The following is a 17,974-nucleotide window of genomic DNA, read 5'->3' on the forward strand; positions in this document are numbered from 1 at the left end:
TAAAAGGTCACCAGGCCCTGCCCTTCTTCCATTCCCTAAACCCTGGCAGCAGCTTTTCAGACGGGAAAGGATACTCTCCATATTCGACATGGTCCCACAACTTTTCTCGTGAGGCGACAGCCCAAAGCAGTGACACGAGTTTCATAAGAGAGCGTTCAGGGTACCGCCCTGGTTCCGACCTGCTGCTCCCCAAGCTCCCAGATTCGCAGTCCCACTTCCTGTTTCCGCGCAAAGCCTGCGGGGGTGGGGGGGTTGGAGCGGTCTGAGACGGAGGGGCGGAGCTTGTATAATGCCAAAATGGCTGCCTCCAAGAGAGGCTGTTAGGGTGGGCTGCAGTCGCTTGGGGGCGTCGGCGGGCTCTCGAGGTTCTGCCCCTCCCCCTTGTGTTCTTAACCCAGCCCCTAACGGATTTCGTCCTCCAGCTAACAGTCTAGTTCTTTCTTTTGTTGTACTCCGAACTCTACTTAATCTTCCACCCCAACTCTTTCCACAGATTTCACACTATCCTTGGCCCCTCACTTCTGTTTTCAGAGTTTAAGTCTTACGGAGGAAGGAAAAGGTATAGGGCTTTTAAAATACTTTAAAAATATGTATAACCGTATGAAATGAGGGCCTCCGGGATTAGCGGGGTTGGTAATTTTGATTTGTGAGGTTCAGTTGAACTTTTAAAAAGGATCATGATCCTTAAAGTTTTAAGTTAGAAGGGGAGGACAAAATAAGTAAGCGCAGGTTTAAGAGGTGAAGCTGCTGTGAAGTATAAATTCGTACAAAATAGATTATTCTTATTTTTCACAGTAGATGGTGTAAATTACGAAAATTACTATGAAACCTTTCCAAAATATAATCGGTGGCGGGTTAACTGAACCACTAAGTGGTCGGCGTTTTATATGCGATATTAAAATATCCAAAGGTAATTTATTAGACGCCATCTCTAGATTTGTGGGAAGGAAGCGGGGATCTTTACCGGTATCGCTGCGTTTCGTTTTAAAACTCTTGGAAATTCCAAGATCTGCTTTGGAAAAAAAATAGCTAGGATAATTGTTCTCTTTCTGAGGAATTTTATAAGTTTGGCTTTAATTTTTTTCTCATCTTTAAAATTTCAATATGTGGGAAAATAATGAATACATAATTGTCTTTTTATCTTTAGGATGGTTTCCTGGTGCACCAAAATGGTCCTATAAGGTCCAGACTGTTACCAAATTATAAATGCTCGATGCTGGAAAAACCTTTTTTGGGGGAATATATGGTTTTGGGGAAAGTACAATTTGGAAACCACTTACATAAATGAAACTATATAAAGATTATATTTATTTTTTGATCCTGCTCTGTTTCTATACGTTTCAGATGAAGGTTTACCTTTATAGAGACAAAAAAAATGGCACATTTCGTCGTTGTTTCATCACTTTCCATGCTAGATAAGCAATTGCATTTCACTGTTTGAGAACTTTTTTTTTGTATGAAAATGAAAAATATTTTTAAATAAGTTCTTTCCTATATGCTTAATATGTATTAACACAGCTCTTACAATAAATCCACACGTAGACCAGAACAATTCACTAAAGCTTCAGAATTTCCATGTTTTGTGTTATTTTTAGTTATATGTGCATAGCCTATAAAATAAGCCTTTAAAAAAAGTGTTTTTAAAGTGTTTTGCATCTCATAGAACTTCTTAAGAGAGGAATCTTTAGGATAGACTAGGGTTTTTAGTAGAATTAAGATATAAAGATTTTTACAATTAAGAAGTTTGTTATTGTTGTCCATGTTAAGTAAAAAAAATGCATATCCTGTATCTTTGATTGATTAACCACTTAGAAGATTAAGAAATTGTTATGAGTTGTGAACTAATGTTGACTCCAAAACTTGCCCGGTTTTTTGTTGGATATCTTATGTCTTAAAGTTAGCTTTATAATTTATTTTTTGATTTTAGACATAGTAATAGAAGTATTTAAAGTATATGTATAATTCCTGCTGCTGAAGCAAGGAATTGAAATGTCTTAAAATCATAAACTTCTTTTATTACAAAGAAATATAGAAAGCAAAGACATCAAATTTCAATTGTTTTTATTAAATATTGAATATGTATAAAATAATATTTGTAAAACATGAGTATAGAATAAACAAAAGCAATACAGCAAACATCTGTGACCCAATTTAAGAAAACTACCATTCCTTTTAAATTCCCGTGTGTACCCATTCCCTAATCACATTCCTTTCCTTCCTTCCTTAGCGGCAACTGCTGTCTCAAATCTATATGTAATTTCCTTGCTTTTCTTTATAATTTTATCATAGTTTTTATATCCCCGAACAATAGTTATTGTTGTGCAAATAACAAAAGTTATTTAGTTGTGCATAAACTCTGTGTAAATCATACTTCTTTTTCGTCTTTGACTTGCTTTTGTAATTCATTGTAATGTTGCTTGTCTGTATTACTGCTTGTAACCATAGTTCATTCATCTTCACTGCTGTAGAGTATTCCACTATATGAACATTTTGTAATTTCCCATTCATTATTCTGATGATGGCTATCTGGGTTGCTTCCAGGTTATATAGCCTCTAATAATATATTAGTGTTATATTAACACATACTCTAAACACTTAAGATCCATAACTTACTTAACTCTCCTAACATATTAGGATGAAATCTGGCAATGTTTATTTTATTATAGTGATGATTAAAGTTAACCTTTTTAAAGTCAGATATAATCTTTAACAATATAATTTTACTCTCTCACCCTAGGAACTATTATTCATTTATTTTTTTTAATGTTTATGTATTTATTTTATTTTGAGAGAGAGACAGAGTGCGAGCGGTGGGAGGGGCAGAAAGAGAGGGAGACACAGATCTCAAGCAGGCTACAGGCTCTGAGCTGTCAGCACAGAGCCCAATGCGGGGCTCAAACTCACAGACTGAGACGATGACCTGAGCTGAAGTTGGAAGCTCAACTGACTGAGTCACCCAGGCACCCCTCATTTATTGTTTATTGTATTTATATTTCTTATTATTTTGGGTTATCTTGGATCTTGGCTTTGGTTCTTCCACTCTATCAGATTAATACCTCCAACTCTGTCTCACCTACATAGGCAACTACCTTGTTCTCCTTTCACCCTTTGAACAGGGCTATAATGATAAAGATGGCAAGTATTGGACCTCCCAAATTGTTCTTTTGGATTTTAGTTAACTCTAGATACGAAGGTTTAACTGAAGCAACATTAGTCACATATTGATAAACCGGATGTGGTAAATTTCATTATGGATACTTATATGTGTTTTAAAATATCTATGCATTTTTACTATGATAATTGAGATATAAAGAGCCAACATACTGTCTTAACTCAGCATCTATTGAATATATTAAAATTTGATATTATTCAAATAAAGTTAATGTAAATTATACTAATTCCCACTGTAAATTGAGTTATATTCATGGTTAATCAACTATGTTTACAATCTGTGTTAAAAAAGAACAAGCTTTGCTTTTTAAAGTTAAAAATATTTATTAAAAATTGCAGTTAAAACCTAAATTAGTTAATTTTTTTCAATTTAATTTTAGTTCTTTTGTGACTACACAGCATTTTTGTTATATTTTAACAAATGGTTTCAAGATGATCAGAAAATCAAATGGTAACTATGGTTAAACTTTCACTGAAGTATGAAGTAAACTCTCATACACTATGAATGAGAATGTTGTACTATATGTAGTATTTCTCAAAGTTTGGTGTTCTTGTTAAAAATACAGATGGCTGGGACTGATCTCTATAGATTCTGATAGAATAAATTTGGAATAGGTCTCAGAAGTCTGTATTTTGCCTCTGTTTGTGTAATTGAAATGAACATTTTAATATAGGGTAACATATATCCTGCATTGCCTAAAATAGCTCAATGTGGATGCAACTTCATAGTTTACAAAATGCTTCTTATACATCATTTAATTTGATACTTAAAAGTAATGTAAGGCAACCTCAGCAGGAATTATGATCCTCTTTTTACCAATTAAAAGAAAAAATTAAAAACCAAAGCTCAGAGAGATCATATGATTTGCCCAAGCAAGTTTTTTTTTTTTTAAAGTAAGCTCTACACCCAAGTGGGGCTTGAACTCACAGCCCCAAGACCAAGAGTCAAATGTTTGATCAACTGAGCCAGCCAGGTGCCCCTGTCCAAGCAAGTTTTGAGCAAATGGAGTCTATATTCAGTTCAGGACTCCTTGATTTCTAATCCAGCACTTTTGAATGAATATAGCAGATTGGCAAGTAGGAATCATTAGACCACTTCTGTTTCTTGCTTTCTATACTTTAGGTGCCCATTGGGTATAGGAATAAAATGAACAGTTATTCCAGTTGGTCAGCAGTCTTTCTGGTTTCTATAAGAAGATTCAGTTTTTTAGAAATCCTAGAGAGGTAGAATCTAAGGGGTTTTTTTTAGTTTTTGTTTTTTGTTTGTTTGTTTGTTTGTTTTAGTTTTTATTTAAATTCCAGTTAGCATAGTGTAATATTAGTTTCAGGTGTACAATTTAGTGACTCGACACTTACATACAACACTCAGTGCTCATCACAAGTGTCTTCCCTAATCCCCATCACTTATTTAATCCCTCCCCCTACCTCCCCTCTGGTTACCATCCATTGTTTCTATATAGTTAAGAGTCTTTCTCGGTTTGCCTCTCTCTTTTTTTTCCCCCTATGATCATTTGTTTTGTTTCTTAAATTCCACATGTGAGTGAAATCATATGATATTTGTCTTTCTCTGACTGACTTATTTCACTTAGCATAATACTCTCTAGCTCTATCCATATCATAGGGTCTTTCTTTGCTCACAATGGAAAAAGTTTTTCCCTAGGCTGGTATCATTTGTCTCCTGGGTTTCCTAGTCTATAACTCTTCAAGTGACAGAAGAAAGAAATTAGAGCACAGAAGAGGTAAAGTTCTATTAGCTGAGACATATAGAAGGTGAGGTAGGAACAGAAGTTTAAAGACAAGAAGATGGGTTTGAGTGGCTGCAATAGGTGACCTGAAAAATATCCAGTTTGTGATTAGCAAGTGAGAGATAAACATAAGGAGACCAGATAAGAAGCTGAGTGTAAGAGTCAACTAAATAGAAACAGAAAAAAGTCTTGGATAATTAGGAAAAATACATCCATTTATTTACCACCTTTATAAGTGATCATTCCTAAGATTTCATTGTTATTTTAGTAACAAATGGTGATATTTGGTGATTGTAGTATATAGTTATCAGAAAGAGAATTTTTCTGGAAAGCTTTGATTATAACAGAGCACTCAAGACATTAAAATTTGCTTTTGCCAGGAAACCTTTTTAAAATGTGAATAATCAATACAATTATATCTTATTAGATGAGTTGATTGATTCTTAATGAGTGACATGAGAAAGAATAAAGTATTTTCCATTATTATTAGAGATGCTTTCCCCTTTGGGATGATTCCAAAGTAGTTTTGAGAGCTGTATAATTCAGAAATTCTTTAATATAGGTATAAATGCTTATAAAGAAATTCATTTTTAATATGCCTTTTTCTTATCTCTGTTATTTTACCATCCAGGAGCTGTTTGAAGAAAACTCAAGAGAAGAAAAAGCAAAAATAAGAGACTTTTATCAGAAGGACAAGTGAAGGCAAGGTAAAAAACAAAGCGCTTGCTCTCTTAAAAAGCTACTGTTCTGTACTCCTATATCCCATTTTACTGACCACGGCACCTACACACTTAGTTCTAGACACTGCTTTTATTTACTTTCTCACCATAGACCGGTTGTAGAATTTCAAGTCAAAATTCTGTCAGTCATTCCTATGGTTTTAGAAATTTATCTGGTAACTGGTTAGTACAGAGCATGCTTTGTAAATCCTTTTAGTTCTCTATATTTTAGTACACACATTCTATCTTTTAAAGTTTTTTTTTATTTTAATTCCAATGTAATTAACATACATTCTATTATTTTTGCATGTTATTTTTTTCCCAAAATCATCTATAATGTGGCCCATAATTCTTAACCTCTGGGTCAGGGTTTCTCAACCAGCACTATGGACGTTTTCGGCTGGTTAGTTCATTTGTTTTGGAGGGCTGTCCTATACATTATAGGACTTTTAGCAGTATCACTGGCTTCTAGATGCCAGTTGCTTACTCCCACCACCAAAGTTGTGACAACCAAAAATGTTTCCAGAGATTGCCAAATATCCTCTGGAGGATAAAATCTCTAATTAAGGACCAGTACTCTAGCTCTAACATCAGCTAGTGCTGCCTTATGTATAAAACCAACAGACATACAACAGCAATAACCGCAAAACATCTTTAAGCTTACTCTTCTTTAGGAATAACTGTGGCAAAAGCAATGCAACAATAACATCTCTAGATTTTGAACTGTTTTACTAAAATTGCTAAAATTGGATCCAGGACAGGGGTTTTGAAGTCATTGTAAAATTTTTCTCTATGGAGGCTTTTGAAACAGCAGGACATTTAGAGTCATTCAGAGCTAGGTTTGAATTTCTGGCTCCTATATTTAATAGCTGATTATTTTGGACAAATTATTTAATCTCTGTGTTTCAATTTCCTCATTCACACAAACAGGGGTAATAATATTTATTTCCTAGGTTTATTATGAGGATTAAATGAGATTATTCTGAATGTTAAAATACTTAAAATAGAGGCTCTCAGAAATCATAGCTTAGTAATGTCTTCTGCAGCCAAAACACCCTAAATAAAGAGGTAACCATCAAGAAAGGTATTTGAAACAAAGGAGAAAATCATACTGATATAAAAGCATGGTACCTTGGTGCTTGGAAAAATTTTGGTATTTCTATTCACCACTTCTTGAGAAAGAATTAATGTCAATAAAATGGTCAGAGGGGCACCTGGGTGGCTCAGTAAGTTAAGCATTCAACTTTGGCTCAGGTCATGATCTCCTAGTTTGTGAGTTTGAGCCCCAGATTGGGCTCTGTGCTGACAGCTCAGAGCCTAGAGCCTGCTTAGGATTCTGTGTGCCCCTCTCTCTGCCCCTCCTCTGTTCTCTCTCTCCCTCTCTCTCTCTTCAAAAAAATAAATAAGCATTTAAAAGAAAAGAAAGGGGTCAGAGAAGAAGTTACGAAAAGTGTCAGAAGGGCCTTGATCAGAATGGACTATTTAATATTCTTCTGTCTAGAAAGAATGGGCACATGTTGATTGAATCAGCATAAATGGTGGAGTGTATGGGTAGAGTAAATATGAATTTTTTCCTAGGATCTTGAGCAGCAAAGAGTGGGCTATCTTCCTGTGACTCAGCCTACTCGATGATAGAGGGAGGTATTTATTTTTTGTTTGCTTTTAATAATTTTATAGTATATTGTCTCAATATTACATGATTCTCTTTGTATGTTTTATAAGAAAAATTTTTTTAATGTTTTAATGTTCATTTATTTTTGAGAGAGAGAGAGAGACAGTGTGTGAGCAGGGGAGGGGCAGAGAGGAGACACAGAATCTGAAGCAGGCTGCAGGCTGTGAGCTGTCAGCACAGAGCCCAACATGGGGCTCAGACTCACAAACTGCGAGATCATGATGTGAGCCAAAGTTGGGTGCTTAACTAACTGAGGCACCCAGGTGCCCCAAGAAAATTTATTTATATGAGAAAATTTTAAAATATAAAGGTTATAAATAATAATATATTAAATATCCATGTTTCCACCTCCAAGAGTTTACAATAGTCAATATTTTGTCCCATTTGTTTCCAGTTCTTTTTAAAACCAAGTAAATAAAATATAGTGAAGTTGAAGTCTTCTTTGACCACGCTCACTAGTATTATTCTCTGCTCTCCCTCCTGGAGACAACTACTTTCATGAGGTACTAGGTGCATCCTTTTCCACGCATAAATATGCATTCAAGTAAAATATACAATATTTTGGGGGCATCTGGGTGGCGCGATTGGTTGAGTATCCAACTTCGGCTCAGGTTATAATCTCACAGTTCATGAGTCTGAGCCCTGCGTCAGGCTCTATGCTGACAGCTCAGAGCTTGGAGCCTTCTTCAAATTCTGTCTGTCTGTCTATCTGTCTCTCTCTCTCTCTGCCCCTCCCCTGCTCTCACTCTAGGTCTCTCTCAAAACTAAACATTTAAATAAAATAAAATGTACAATATATTTATGTTTTTAAATTTACATAAATATTAGTATATGTCTAGGTTTTGTACCCTTTATCAAGCATTACTTTTGATATCTACCCATGTTGATGTATCTACATTTGTATATGTAATAATTTATTATACAAATATGGCTCATTTTATTTATCCACTCCCTCTTCATGGACATTTATAGGTTGCTTTCATTTTTTTCCCCAATTACAAGAAATGCTGCAGTAACTAACTGTATAATGCTGTACACATTTGCAAGAGTTATCTAAGGTATATACTGAAAGTAGAATTACTGGGTCATTGGGTAGAAATATCTATCTTAAGATAAGTGGACAAGTAGTTAAAAAGGTTTTGTATACTGGAAATGAAGTTTCAAAAAGGAGTTAAATTTGCATGCATTTGATGGAAGCATTTTATGGCTTTTATTTGGGATGCTTTAGAAGTCAGATATGCCTGCTTATTTCAAAAACAGTTTAATGACATATTGATTGCCTAGTATGTGCTTAGAACTGCACAACTGATATTATGAGAAACAGAATACTGAGCTGGATGAACTAATCCAGGGTGGCTTTTATTATGCTCTTATTCAGTCAAAAGGAAAGACTACAGGACAAGATCAATGTACCACGCAAAAGTATACGAAGTGTGAGTATATCAGGTTCATTGCCTGTTTGATTTGCGTAGCTCTGGTCAAGAAGGTTTGTCACATGCTTTCCTCCTCTCTGAACCTCACATTTATAAGACCATTATTGATTAGTTGTAGCTGAGATATACTGGAAGTTAACATTTGTCCTAAGCTGAAGCTTAATCAGATCTAGGCAGTAATCCAGACTACATAAAAATTAATAGCCTGTTCCTTTTTTCAGATTTAATTCTTTATAAAAGAAATCACTGAATATTTCACATCTATCTAACTGAAGTTACCTTAACTGGAGATAAGATACAAAGTTTAGAGAGGCACAAATATATGACTTGGAGGAAAAAAGAGAGGTTGTGGAACTTGCTAAAGATCATACATTAGATTGTTGTGAAGTTAGCCTTTCATTTCTTATTTCACCTTTCAAATAACTCCTCATTTAATATGTATTTATGAACAGGGTAGAAAGGATCATCTTGAAAATTCCCTTTGACAATTATGTTAATAAATAAAGTATGGTTTTAGTAAGTTTAACTTTGTATAGAGGGAAGGAAAGAAAGATTATGGGCATATATTTGATAAGCATATTTTCCATTATATTATTATTTTATAGTTCTTAATTTTTTTATTTAAAGCAGTAGTAGTTGTTAGCGTTCCTTTCTCCTTTTTTATTACCCTTTCCCTAATTTAAAAAAAAAATTTAATGTTTATTTATTTTTGAGAGAGAGAGAGAGAGAGACAGAGCGTGAGCAGGGGAGGGTCAGAGAGAAAGAGAGACACAGAGTCTGAAGAAGCTCCAGGCCCTGAGCTGTCAGCAAAGAGCCTGATGTGGGGCTCAAACTCATGAACTGTGAGATCATGACCTGAGCCAAAATCGGATCAAATGCTCAACTGACTGAGCTATCCAGGTGCCCCTCCCTAATTTTTTATTTTTTATTTATTTTACTCATTCTCATATTCATCCTTAGTACCAACCCTTTGGAATACTTTAAAGTCATGCCTGATCAAGGAATCTCAAGCTCAACTGAGATTTCTATACTTAGACTCAGAAGGGTTTACTAGAATTCATAGGATACAGTGCAACTTTAAGGTGAAGATTTAGTTAACTAGAATTCATAGGATGCACTTCAATTAAGTGAAGATTTAGTTAATAGTCTTATATTAGGCAAAGAGGGACCACATCAGGTGCATGAATGTATAAATGTTCCAATACTTCATGTTTTTTAATATTTACTAGAAATCTGTCAACTTCTAAAAAGTTACCGTTTAGAAATTTGGTGTCAATCAGAGTGATACAACCACTTCTAGTAATCACTGCAATAAACAACTTTGGTTACTATATAAATTGTTATTATCTTTTTATCTGTGTGCCTATCTCTTCATTCAGTTTATAAGCTTCTTTAGGACCAGGTCATTTTATTACTTATGACTTGTGACCCCTGGAACCAACTGATTTCCTTGCATATAGTTGAAACTTAGTACATTTTTTTTTCAACGTTTTTTATTTATTTTTGGGACAGAGAGAGACAGAGCATGAACGGGGGAGGGGCAGAGAGAGAGGGAGACACAGAATCGGAAGCAGGCTCCAGGCTCTGAGTCATCAGCCCAGAGCCCGACGCGGGGCTCGAACTCACGGACCGCGAGATCGTGACCTGGCTGAAGTCGGACGCTTAACCGACTGCGCCACCCAGGCACCCCGAAACTTAGTACATTTTTAATATTGATGAGGTTTTATTAATTTTTAAATTAGAGCTATTTCTTTTATTCAGAGAGATGACTTCATAACCAGTTACATGTCTGTGATTGGGAAACATATGCAAATATTTGAGGAGTTAGAGATTTGTAAACGATTAATTAGCTGAGAGTAAGAGATTTGGAAAAGATTAATTAGCTGAAGAGAGAAGACAAGAAACTCTTATTTTCAGCAGGCAAACATGTCTGTTAAAATAATCTCTGTCTAAGTGAATATATCTGAAGTTGAGAACTGCCTGTTCAATACAAATAGCAGATTATTTATGTTTATACATATTAGATGCTTTTGATACCAGTCAGTAACTGAGCATGAATGAGCTTCCAACAGAATTAGCAGTGGAAACTACTCTCTTATGAATCTCAGGTATCTCTGTTCTGATAATGATAAAAATTAACTAATTTTAGTGCTCGCAAAGTTGTTCCTGATTTTATGACCCTGATATCTTTATAAATGGTATAGGTTAGTTGATTGATGGTCCTGTAATTTTACAGTTATTAAATATCATATATTGAAGTGTCCTTCTGATTAGAATACCTTTCAAGAGAAATATATCCACCCCCACCACAAAAGATAATTTTCATTGTGAATGACTAAAAAAGAAGACCTTGTCAAATACCATGTAGTTAAGTGTTACAGGAAGCAAGTCCTGGTTTATTATTTTTTAATTGTGTCTGAAGCATTTTGGTCATAGAGATGTAGTAAGAACTTTTAAATACTTGTCCTCTCTAAAACTGAATGGGCAAAGAACTATCTTCAAGCTTGTAATCATAGGACAAATTGATATCATTATACACAAAGAATACACTGATTTTATTAAATCAGTAGTTTTCTTCATGAAGCAGACTTGTGGTTTTAATTACTCTTTGGGAACTTTTTTTTTGGAGAAAAGGTTCTCCTAATGTCTTTGTACTAATGTAGTAATAGGAGATGTTTTTGTTGAATCTAATTAATCAATTAATGAACATTTTTGCATACCTTCTTTTTCCCACAACTCTGGATGAAAAAGAAATGTAAGACATGAATGTGTCCTCAAGGAAGTTATAATTCAGTTGTGGAAATCAAACCAGCATATATTGAACAATTAGAGAACACTAAGTGTTAACTTTGCAACACTGGTTTGATGTAGAAGATATCAATATTGACTAGAATGCTCAAGGTTTCATGGAAGACATCAGACTTAAAAGATTAGGGTAGACCATGGGAGAAAGGAAAGTAATTCCAGATAGGTAGAATGACATGATTGAAAACATAGGGATAAAGATTAATACCTATTTACACTCCAGGGGTATGTCTGTGTTGGTATAGTCAGTAACCCCACCTTAAATCCTAACTGGGAGACTATGAAACTCTAGTGTTTATGTAGTTAAGTAATGTATTTCTTGTTTCTTCCATGGCATGTTTTCACTGACTGAAAATGCTACCAATCAAATAAGCATATCAAGGGTAATATCTTAGTAACATTTTCCTAGTTAACTCTGTCCTGTGTAGTAGAGATTAGAGATGTCAGTCTTTGAAAGATAGTTTAGAGAGGCGCCTGGGTGGCTCAGTCTGTTGGGCATCTGACTTCAGCCTAGGTCATGATCTCGCCATTCCAAAGTTCGAGCCCCACGCTGGGCTCTGTGCTGACAGCTCAGAGCCTGAAGCCTGTTTCAGATTCTGTGTCTCCCTCTCTCTCTCTGCCTTTTCCCACTCACACTCGGTCTGTCTCTCTCAAAAATAAACATTAAAAAATTAATAAAAAAATAAAAGATAGTTTAGAGCTGTGTGATATTAAAATAATTTTAGAAGGTCCAGAACCAGATGAGTGAGACTGAGAAATCAATTGTCCCTGGTTTATTGGTTGATATTTATGGCTTCATTAAACTATCTTACACATAAGCAAACACAAATGTACAGCTTTTACTGTACTGCCTATAGCGACACCATTATTTTTTTTTTAGTTTGCACTTAATATGATACAATAGCAATAATGCTGCAATAAGATCTTATTGCTAAATAACTCAATGGGCAGATGAATAATGAGATAATTTATAAGTTGTGAATAAAATTTTTGTTTTGGGTATTGAAAGATGTGTTCTTTTCTTTTGAATGAATTTTAAGCTAATATCTTATTGGATGGGCTATCAGTTACCACACAGTTCTAATAGAAGGGTGAAAAAATCCAATTAAGGCATTTGAACCAAAAGAAATACTATTTTGATTCAGGTGCATTTGGAGAATATCTTGATAGTTTGAATCATTAATTTTAGAATTTGGTAGTGTTGGTTCCTGTTCAGACTGGTTAACTGTATGTGATTTAAAGCTGAATTTTGGTATAAAAAATGAATTTTCAATTTGATATAAGCTAGAACTAGAAAATATGTTTCGGTAAATAGTGACTTTTTTTCTTAAAGTACAAAATAAAGTTCAACTCAAGTTCTTAGTCTGTTGAAGTTACTAGGAGGAATGCAGATTGTTGGTTGCACATGATATGGGAGAAATATCATTTGTGTGTGATATTTGATAGTGTATGTTCAGGGAGGTTACAGAGCAATAGTCAGCTTATTTGGATATTTGTGATAAAGGCATATATATTAGAAGAACCAAGGGAGCTCTTCACTAATAGCTCTACATGTTGAAATAAAACTGAAAAAGATAACGAACAGAGTTCCAAATTGAGCAAAGTAGTTCTGCGCAGTGTCCTTAAGATAGCTGACCTTCTGTTTTTGTAGAATAAACTCATATAAAGTTAGAGATACTAAGGGTCTTTTTTTTTAAGTTTACTTATTTTGAGAGAGCGAGAGTAGGGGAGGGGCAGAAATAGAGGGAGAGAGAGGGAGTCCCAAGCAGGCTCTGCACTGACAGTGCACTATCAGTGCAGAGCCCAATGCAAGGCTCAAACCCATGAACTGAGAGATCATGACCTGAGCTGAAATCAAGAGTGGGACGCTTAACCAACTGAACCACCCAGGTGTCCCAGGGATGCTAATGTTCTTAACCTAGTCCAACCCTTTAATTGCACAGAGGAGACTAAAGTTTCAAAGTGGTGAGGTGACTTGGCAAGTCCCACAGACAGTATTAGAGTCAATATTAAAATCTAGGTATCCTCCTTTCCAAATCTAGTCTTTACTATAACTTATTACCGATATGAGACAAGATATGATTTGAATGTTGTCGTTAAAAAACATGCTAGCCCTGGTAAATCTTATCATTATCCTCTCCTATACCAGAAATTCCTAATATTAGTGATTCTTATGTAATCCTGTAATCTCTCTCTCTTTCTCTCTCTCTCTCAAAATTAAATAAACATTTAAACAGATTTTTTGTAGGATCAGAAAAGAATTACCAGGAATTATATTTCCAAGTTTTTGAACTACTTTTTGTGTTTGTTAATGGTAAAATTAGTGGTGTTCTTAATATTAAGAAAACTTGTCTGATACAGAGTAAATATTCTCATTTTTATGTAAGAAACATCAGAATCATCCACTGCATAAATTTCCATGTCTTCGTTTTTATTTTAAAAATTTGTAAAAGAAACAAGATTTATGGTGTTTTATATATGTATTGTAGCAGTATAAGACAAATGTTCCTAGAGAAATTAGGAGGCAGTTTTAAAAACCATGGGCTTTATTTTTTTTTAATTTTTTTAACGTTTATTTATTTTTGAGACAGAGAGAGACAGAGCATGAACAGGGGAGGGTCAGAGAGAGGGAGACACAGAATCCGAAACAGGCTCCAGGCTCTGAGCTGTCAGCACAGAGCCCGATGCGGGACTCAAACTCACGGACCGCGAGATCATGACCTGAGCCAAAGTCGGCCACTTAACCGACTGAGCCACCCAGGCGCCCCAAAAACCATGGGATTTAGAGTTAACCTGTTTTTAAAAAATATTTATTTATTTTTGAGGGGCACTTGGGTGGCTCATCTGACTTCGGCTCAGGTCACGGTCTCATGGTCCGTGAGTTCAAGCCCCACGTCAGGCTCTGTGCTGACAGCTCAGAGCCTGGAGCCTGCTTTGGATCCTGTCTCCCTCTCTCTCTGCCCCTCCCCAGCTAATGCTCTGTTCTCTCTGTCTCTCAAAAATGAATAAACATTAAAAGAAATAAAAAATTAAATAAAATATGTATTTATTTTTGACAGAGAGAAAGTGCGCACACACACACTCACACACACACACACACACACACACACACACACACGCAAGTGGGAGAAGGGCAAAGAGAGAGGGAGACACAGAATCCCAAGTGGGCTCTGCAAATGCTGTCAACACAGATCTGGACAAGGGGCTCAAATCCACAAACTATGCAATCATGACTTGAGCCAAAATCAAGAGTCAGAGGCTTAACCAACTGAGCCACATGAGCACCCTGAGTTAGACCTGGTTTTTATATCCTGACTCTGACAACTGTGCCTTTTGGCAAGTTAGTTTCTTTATCTATAAAACAAAGGTGGTTATACATTCTTCATACAGTTGTTGTGAGGATTAACTGAGACAAAATAGTTAAAGGTATTTAGCAGACTACAAGAAACCCAATTAATATTCAATAAAAGATAGGAGTCATTATTTTATTGTTAAGAGCAGCAGCAGCAGAATAATTGTAATAGTAATTGTTGCTTTTGTCACCATACTGTTTTGTCATAGCAATATGTTGTGTCATAGCTAATGTGAAATCTCTTCAGGCAGACATTGGGTTCAATGATTATTTCATAAGTTTCACTTGCACTGTTTAATAGTTTCTCAAGGTATGTTAAGAAAAGTTGAAAGGATTGTCAGTGTCATTATTTATACTACTAAACAGATTGTCCCAGTGGTAGGAGGGGTGGGGGAGAAAGAGAGAGAGAGAGAGAGAGAGAGAGAGAGAGAGAATGAATGAGTGCTTTCCTTATGGAATTTATTCCACAAATGTATTATGAAACCTTAATAATGGTGTCAGTGTTTTTATTGAGAAAATAGTAAAATGTCTTATTTTTCTAGCTCTTTGGCTTTAATAGAGATCTTAATATTGTTTATTGTACAGATAACTTTAGAATTTTGTCCTTTTAGTAAAATTCATTTAAAGTAGTAGTACTTTACAAAACAAGGTTAAAAACAGCATTTTTGGCTATAGCTTATATTTCATTTTTTTGATAAGGACTTTCTCAGTTATCCTTTTGTATCACAGAAGACGTAAGAGCTAAATGTCTTTATTTTTTATGTTTTTATTTAAATTCCAGTTAGTTAATATGAAGTGTAATATTAGTTTCAGGTGTACAATATGGTGATTCAGCGCTTCCATAAAACACCCAGCGCTCATCACAGCAAGTTCACTCCTTAATCCCCTTCACCTAGAGCTAAGTGTTTTTATAGTGACATAGCAGATATGCAGTTTTTTCTGTCTCCAATTTTTTATTTAAATTCCAATTAGTTGACATACAGTGCAATATTAGTTGCAGGTGTACAATTTAGTGATTCAAGCCTTACATATACCACCCAGTGCTCAAGTACAGACAGTCCTTAATCGCCATCACCTATTAAACCCATCCCCCCCCCACATCCCCTCCAGTATCCTTCAGTTTGTTCTCTGTAGTTAAGAGTCTTATTTCCTGGTTTGCCTCTTTTTTTCCCCCTATTATCATCTGTTTTGTTTCTTAAATTCCACATATGAGTGAAATCATATGGTATTTTCTTTCTCTGACTTATTTCACTTAGCATAATACTCTCTAGCTCCATCCACATCGTAGCAAATGGCAAGATTTCATTCTTAATATTCCATTCTATTTTCTTAAGAGATAGCTATACATTATATTTGATTTTTGAGAAAAGGTAAGAGAATGAATGCTTTATTGAATGCTTACTGTGTATTTTCTTATTTAATCATTGAATAGCCATGTAAAGTATATTATCATTGTTGCCCTCACTATAGATGAGAAAACAAAGATACAAAGATTAGACGACTTACTCATGGTAACATAGTTGATAAATTATAAATACTCAGATTCTAAGACTATAATATTATTTTTCTACTAGATCATGCTGCTTTCAGTATTTATTGAACACTGTAATGTTTAAGGTACCACAATGGGTACTTTACATAGTACATTCTCTCTTTTTAATTTTCATAGCATCCATGTTTACTAAAATTAGATACATTTTATAAATAAAAGATGTGAGACTTTATGAATTTAAGTAATTTAACCATGACTGCTTAGTTATTGAGTGGCATAGCTGGAATTTGAATCTGTATCAGTCTAATAATTCCCAAACCTAAAACCTGTCATACCTTTACACCCAGATAACTAATGTGAAATAACCACAATCCAGTAATTTTTTATGTGATGTTAATCATAATGTAAGCTGATCCCTTTTGTTGTGAATTTTAAAATGTGTCTCATATTTACAGTTCAATTCTGATTAGAATTCTGATTTTATATTTCTTAGTTCATTTTGACATAGTACAGAGAATAATAATACCTTAAGAAAGTATGGTTCCAGAGGAGTCTCAAATATACCAAGAGGTTTTTTTGATTTACAAAATATTTTATTCATTATTTTAAAGTGTTTTCTGATGTTGTTAAATGTGCTATGCATAGTAGTTTAATTTTCTTTGTTTACAGGTGATGATGAAACACCCATTAAGCAAATCCAACATAAAACTACAAAAAAGTACAAAAAAAGTACGAGAGAGAATTTCTAATAGCGTTTATCCTTCCAAGACATGAAATAAAAAAGACTAAAAGGACATCTAAGAAAAATATAAATATAAACTCTTTTAACCTGTTTTTTTAGATTACTGAGGATTAAAAAAAACTTTTTTTAATGTTTATTTATTTTGAGAGAGATAGAAAGCATGAGCAGGGGTTGGGGGGTGTTGCAGAGAAAGACACACAGAATCCAAAGCAGGCTCCAGGCTCTGAGCTGTCAGCACAGAGCCTGATACAGGGCTCAAACTCAAGAACTGCGTGATCATGACCTAAACTGAAGTCAGTCGCTCAACAGACTGAGCCACTCAGGTGCCCCTAGATTACTGAGGATTTTAAAAGTCAGAATTTCTAGATAGTCCATCTAAATGCTAAAATATATCCAGTGCTTGGGGCGTCTGGGTGGCCCAGTGGGTTAAGTGTCGGACTCTTGATTTCAGACTAGGTCATGATCTTGGGGTTTGTGAGTTCGAGCCCCATATAGGCTCTTCACTGACAGCATGGAGCCTGCTTAGGACTCTCTGTCTCCTGTCTCCCTCTCTCTGCCCCTCCTCTGCTTACGCTCTCTCTCTCTCAAAAATAAATAAAATATTTAAAAATATGTATATATATATGCATTATGTGTGTGTGTGTGTGTGTATATATATATATATATATATATATATATATATATATATATATACCCTGCTCTAGTATATCTAGTATATCTAGTCCATCATGCCTCCTGACTTTCTAATATACTTGCTATTGTTGCATTGCACTATTTCCTCACCTAGTAATTTAGGTTTGAGATGTAAAAAAATTGCTCAAAGTCAGATGGTTATTAAGGCAA

The 17,974-nt window shown here is 34.9% G+C and overlaps 1 protein-coding gene across 3 annotated transcripts in view; it reads left to right on the forward strand.

The window, feature by feature from the left end:
* The first annotated feature begins 405 nt into the window (after positions 1 to 405).
* TENT5D (terminal nucleotidyltransferase 5D) overlaps positions 406 to 17,974 on the forward strand; it is a 100,216-nt gene continuing 82,647 nt past the window's right edge. For 2 of the 3 annotated variants that reach the window (XM_058713174.1, XM_058713175.1), the window contains exons 1-2: positions 406 to 559; positions 5,548 to 5,623. The gene's annotated coding sequence lies outside the window, so the exon portion shown is untranslated. Of the gene's footprint in view, positions 560 to 5,547; positions 5,624 to 8,961; positions 9,034 to 17,974 lie in introns of those variants that run through there. The other variant, XR_009257050.1, reaches the window with a different exon arrangement.

The sequence above is a fragment of the Neofelis nebulosa genome, chromosome X (genome assembly GCF_028018385.1).
Source record: "Neofelis nebulosa isolate mNeoNeb1 chromosome X, mNeoNeb1.pri, whole genome shotgun sequence".
Lineage (NCBI taxonomy): Eukaryota > Metazoa > Chordata > Mammalia > Carnivora > Felidae > Neofelis > Neofelis nebulosa.